Raw genomic sequence first — 5,458 nt, forward strand, 5'->3', positions numbered from 1 at the left:
TTTCATGCCTGGGATGTCAGAAGCAGAGGCTGAATCGATTCTGCCTAGCACATTTGTGGGAAAAAAAAGGTTTTGGAAAGAGCATTCCCTAGACACACAAATGGATGAATGGATGAACTAGTGTAATAGATCCCCCACCCCCAGTTCCTAGAAAAAAAAGGGGTCGTCTCTGCCAGAACGGGGGGGGTCTTTCTTTCTTTCTTTCTTTCTTTTCTTTCTTTTTTTTTTGGGGGGTGTGCAATGAACTTTATTGATGGTATTCAAGAGAGTAGGGCTCCCTAAGCCCCCTCCTGCTATTCTGGGGGTCTGGGATGGAAACTGTGAGGGAGATGCTCAGTGTTAAGGGTTAGGACAGGGACTGCTCAGCAGCCGAGGACCTCTCTCTTGCTGTGTCCTTGCTGGGATGGGTGGTCCAGGGCGGGCTTCTTACTCCTTGGAGGCCATGTAGGCCATGAGGTCCACCACTCTGTTGCTGTAGCCGAATTCATTGTCGTACCAGGAAATGAGCTTTACAAAGTTGTCATTGAGAGCAATGCCAGCCCCAGCATCGAAGGTGGAAGAGTGGGAGTCACTGTTAAAGTCACAGGAGACAACCTGGTCCTCAGTGTAGCCCAGGATGCCCTTTAGTGGGCCCTCGGATGCCTGCTTCACCACCTTCTTGATGTCATCATACTTGGCAGCTTTCTCCAGGCGGCATGTCAGATCCACGACAGACACATTGGGGGTAGGAACGTGGAAGGCCATGCCCGTGAGCTTCCCGTTCAGCTCTGGGATGACTTTTCCCACAGCCTTGGCAGCGCCAGTGGATGCAGGGATGATGTTCTGGGCAGCACCACAGACATCTCGCCACAGCTTCCCAGAGGGGCCATCCACAGTCTTCTGGGTGGCCGTGATGGCATGGACTGTTGTCATGAGTCCTTCCACAATGCCAAAGTTGTCATGGATGACCTTGGCCAAGGGGGCTAAGCAGTTGGTGGTGCAGGAAGCGTTGCTGACAATCTTGAGGGAATTGTCATACTTGTCATGGTTCACACCCATCACAAACATGGGGGCATCGGCAGAAGGGGCGGAGATGATAACCCTCTTGGCCCCACCCTTCAAGTGGGCCCCAGCCTTCTCCATGGTGGTGAAGACACCGGTAGACTCCACAACATACTCGGCGCCGGCATCCCCCCATTTGATGTTGGCGGGATCTCGCTCCTGGAAGATGGTGATGGCCTTCCCGTTGATGACAAGCTTCCCATTCTCAGCCTTAACTGTGCCTTTGAACTTGCCATGGGTGGAGTCATACTGGAACATGTAGACCATGTAGTTGAGGTCGATGAAAGGGTCATTGATGGCAACAACGTCCACTTTGCCAGAAGTGAAGGCAGCCCTGGTAACCAGGCGTCCAATACGGCCAAATCCGTTCACTCCGACCTTCACCATCGTGTCTCTGGAACGAGGCTGGCACTGCACGAAAAGAAGCGGCTGTCTCCAGAACAGGGAGGAGCAGAGAGCCTCTTTTTTTTTCTTTTGAGACAGGGTTTCTTTGTGAAGCTTTGGAGCCTGTCACTCTGAAGACCAGGCTGGCCTTGAACTCCCGCCTGTCTCTGCCTTCTGAGTGCTGGGATTAAAGGTGCGTGCTGTCTGTAGTGATTTGTACAAAGGGATACTACTATCCCTTTGTACACACACACACACACACACACACACACACACACACAGAGAGAGAGAGAGAGAGAGAGAGAGAGAGAGAGAGAGAGAGAGAGAGAGTTTGTCTTTTCTTGATGGGGCGGCTGTATCTGCCTCTACATACAGGGTCAAAGCATCACAGAGCTGTAGGGACAGAACCCCTTTAAATTTTATCATCACCATCAGCATGGGCGCTGCCGTTACAGTCTGAAGTTGCACAAGCATGCTGTTGTTAAGGTTGGGAGGAACTTTCTGGAAGAAACAGACTTTCACTCCGACATGATTTTGATTTTATAGGAGACTGTAACTTTTGGAATTCCTATTAAAGAAGAGGTCTGGTTTTCGTAGACGCTTCCAGAAAAAACAATCCTGTCTTCTGCCAACAGGCAATCTCAACAGGCTGCGCAGGTGCCTTGTAAATCCCGCAGTCAGCCTGTGTCTGCAGCGAATGGATTGCGCCGACAGCACTAATAATGCAGATGTTTACTCTCTGGTATGACTCCGTGGGAGTGCTCACCTCAGGAACACTTAGAGCGCAGGGTCTAAGGAAGCTAACGCGGGCTAAGGTTGGAGAAGCCGAGCTCTGAGGTGCGGCCTTGGCAGTGGCTCTGTTACTATTTATAGGAATGGGTCTGCTTTCTTTCTGGTTAGCAGTCTTCCCAAATGACGTAACCAAGGCTGGTGTTCAGATGCTTTGAAATGGTTCTCTTCTACATCCCTTTAAAGACGGCTTTCCTTAGACACCGGAAGTACCGTTTCTACTAAATAAGAACAACAACAGATGGCTTGTGTAAGTGATAAAGACTTCAATGAGATGGTTTCTTCTCTTCTTCTGGGTGTTTTGGAAGAATATCGCAGCCCTGTGCCAGGCCAGATGTCCAGGGGAAGGCGAGGGGACGGGTCTCCCTTTGTGTGCTGTGAGACTGGAAATACTACAGGCACAAGGTAGGTCTCATCTGGATTTCCTCAGTTGTCTGGAGCTCAAAAAAAAAAAACAAGATAATGAGCCATTGCTATAATAAAGTATCTGAGACAATCAGTTCTCAAGAGGCCTGGCTCATTTTAGCTCATAGTTTGGAGACGTCAACCCATGGTTGACTCCATTCCTTTGAGCTGTAGGGAGGCAACAGAACATGGCTGGCAGATATACTGAAACAAAAGGCAGTCCTTTTGTGCCCAGACACGAAGAGGAAGAGGAGATGGCATGATTCCCAGAAGGGCACAGCTGTATGACCAGAACACATCTGTCTTTTAAACCTTCTCTCCTTCCGCAGTACCAGGCAAGGGTCTAAGATTTCAGCTCATGGCCTGCAGGAGCCTCTGAGATTCAGATTACAGTCCGCAATTTCACCTTCAGAGAAGGTAGGAAGTCCTGTATTAAAAGAAGATTTGATGAAGGCTGCTGAAGGATCAACAGTCTTACCCAGATGTGAACCCTGGGAGCTACACAGTTGACCACTGTGGCAAGCTATGCCGGATGGTACAGTAGTGGCACCGTGTCCATCAATCCACTCAAGAGCCCCGGCTGGGGAGCACACAGCTCCCAGGGACGAACCTATTGCTATTCTTTTGCTAAATGGATAAAGTATTACACTGACCTCTAAATCTGTATCTCTACACTCACAGATTAGTGCAGCTCTCAGGCCTCATCTGAGAAGTGTGTGTAGCAGACAGCAGTTGAACAGAAACATAGATAGCCAGAGTACAGAGCAGAAGACGCTGGAATACTCAACTCTAAATGGAATATCTGTATTATATTCTCTCCTCCAAAGCTCAGGGACCAACACGGGAGAAATGTTGTAAATGTGAAGGTGGCAGAATGTAAAAGTCAGAGTCGTGGAGGATGAGGACAGCATCTCCTAGACATGACAGGATGGCCGCACTCATGGCCTCAGAGTAGCCGTGCCTCCGCATGGGTCTGAGAGGGATGAGCTCACCCTCAGAGGAGCTATTGACAGTGTATGGCTTGTGGGGGCTTCCAGCTTGGCTGTGAAAATGTAAGTCCTGAAACACCCTACACATGTACACACATATTACATATGTACACACGTTTACAGGGACACATGCATGCAAACAAACATGTTATTTTTTTAAAATGGTATTTGAAGCTAAAGGTACCTTTCTACAGAACAAACTTCATCCTTGTGATTTGGGCCCCAGAGCAGACTCCGTAATATGATTGGAGCACAAGGTAGCTGTTTAGACTGCAGTGAACATGAACGCTAGAGCATGGAAATGACCCAGGGAGGCAGCCTGCCAATGAGAGGCACATTATTAAGTCAGCAACCACAGAGGGTGATGAGGGCGTAGTCTTAGGGGAAATGCCAGGACCATGCAAACCCTGGCTTCAGAACTGTCCTGCAAGGCAAGTTAGGGAACTTCTGAGGGTCCCTGGCAGAGAGCTGCTTCTGACAGCTGCCCCAACCCTGGTGCTTACAATTTGCAATGTATGCAGCCAGACTGGCTTTCAGTTCTGGGAAAAGCCCTCAGGTTAAAGATGCAAATATTGGTGGTTGGCTGAGAGCCAAGTGCATTGAAAAGCCAAGGAGTAAAGAGCAGGGCACTGAGGGTCTCTGCTTTGTTTCAAATTTTACGAAACAAAGGCTGGAGGGAGGGCTCTGCGGGCGGACCAAGTCCTTGCTGAACTAACCTGACGAGCTAAGTCAGACTGCACACAGTTCTCTGACCTCCACCGCGGTGTGCATGCATTGCACACTCCACACACACACACACACACACACACACACACACACACACACACACACACACACACACACACGATAATAAATGTACTCTGGAGTGCCTTGAGAGAAATCTTCCTCCCTACACTACCCACCCCCGCTCTCCAATATGCCTGCTAGAGTCTTTGCTGTGGCCACGATTTAAAACCTTTTTCCCTTTGAACTGCATGTTGGCATTTACAGTGACTTCCAGGATGTCCTTCTGACTCCCCTCCCTGCAACCTCCCACATTCCTGCAGAGACTCTGTGCTTGCCACTTACCCGTAAATGCTGTCCTGCGTATGTGATTCCTGAAAGATGGCCGCCCTGCCTGCTGTGCCTGGTTTTATTCACCTTTGCGGCCTCGCTCTTTGGTCTAAGGTCTGGTATATAGGTATCTACATAAGGTAGATCACACATCCCTTCAAAACAAAACCCCATTGCTTTTTAGGAATGTACAAGGACATATACATCCAGGAAGAGAAATATCCTTTGTGACACAGAAACATGCATGAGCCTGCCCTGGATGATTTTGTTGCCAATCTGACACACTTGGGGAAAGGGAACTTGAACTGAAAAATAGTAGCCTCTGGGGATGTCTGTGGGTAGTGCCGTGCCTGGGCAGGTGAGCCTGGGCTATACACAAGAGGGAGGCTAGGGAGACGGCTCAGTGGCCGCGAGTACTTACTGCTCTTCCAGAGGACCTGAGTTCGGTTCTCAGCGCCCACATAAGGTGGCTTCCAAGCACCTGCACCTCCAGCTCCAGGAGAATCAGCAGCTCTGGTCCACGGGTACCTGTACTCCACTTACGCATAATAACAGATAAGAATAAAATAAATGCCATTTGTTTATGATAATGAAAGAAAGGCAGCTGAACCTGAGCCCAGAAGCTAACTAGCAAGGGACAGCTCCGCTGTGGCTTCTGCTTCAAACACCCACCCTGGCTTCCTTGACGGGCGATGGGCTAAATTTTCTCCTCGGGTTGCTTCTGGTCAGTGTTTTATCACAGCAACAGAGATGAAACAGAAATGTTCTGTTAAATAAACACAACTTCAGCCTTCCAC

At 49.3% G+C, this 5,458-nt stretch overlaps 1 pseudogene; it reads right to left on the reverse strand.

Moving 5' to 3' along the window:
* Window positions 1-246: 246 nt before the first annotated feature.
* On the reverse strand, window positions 247-1,497 carry LOC142855824 (glyceraldehyde-3-phosphate dehydrogenase pseudogene; annotated as a pseudogene).
* Between the last annotated feature and the right edge of the window lie 3,961 nt (window positions 1,498-5,458).

This window comes from Microtus pennsylvanicus, chromosome 8 (genome assembly GCF_037038515.1).
Source record: "Microtus pennsylvanicus isolate mMicPen1 chromosome 8, mMicPen1.hap1, whole genome shotgun sequence".
In the NCBI taxonomy this organism is placed as follows: domain Eukaryota; kingdom Metazoa; phylum Chordata; class Mammalia; order Rodentia; family Cricetidae; genus Microtus; species Microtus pennsylvanicus.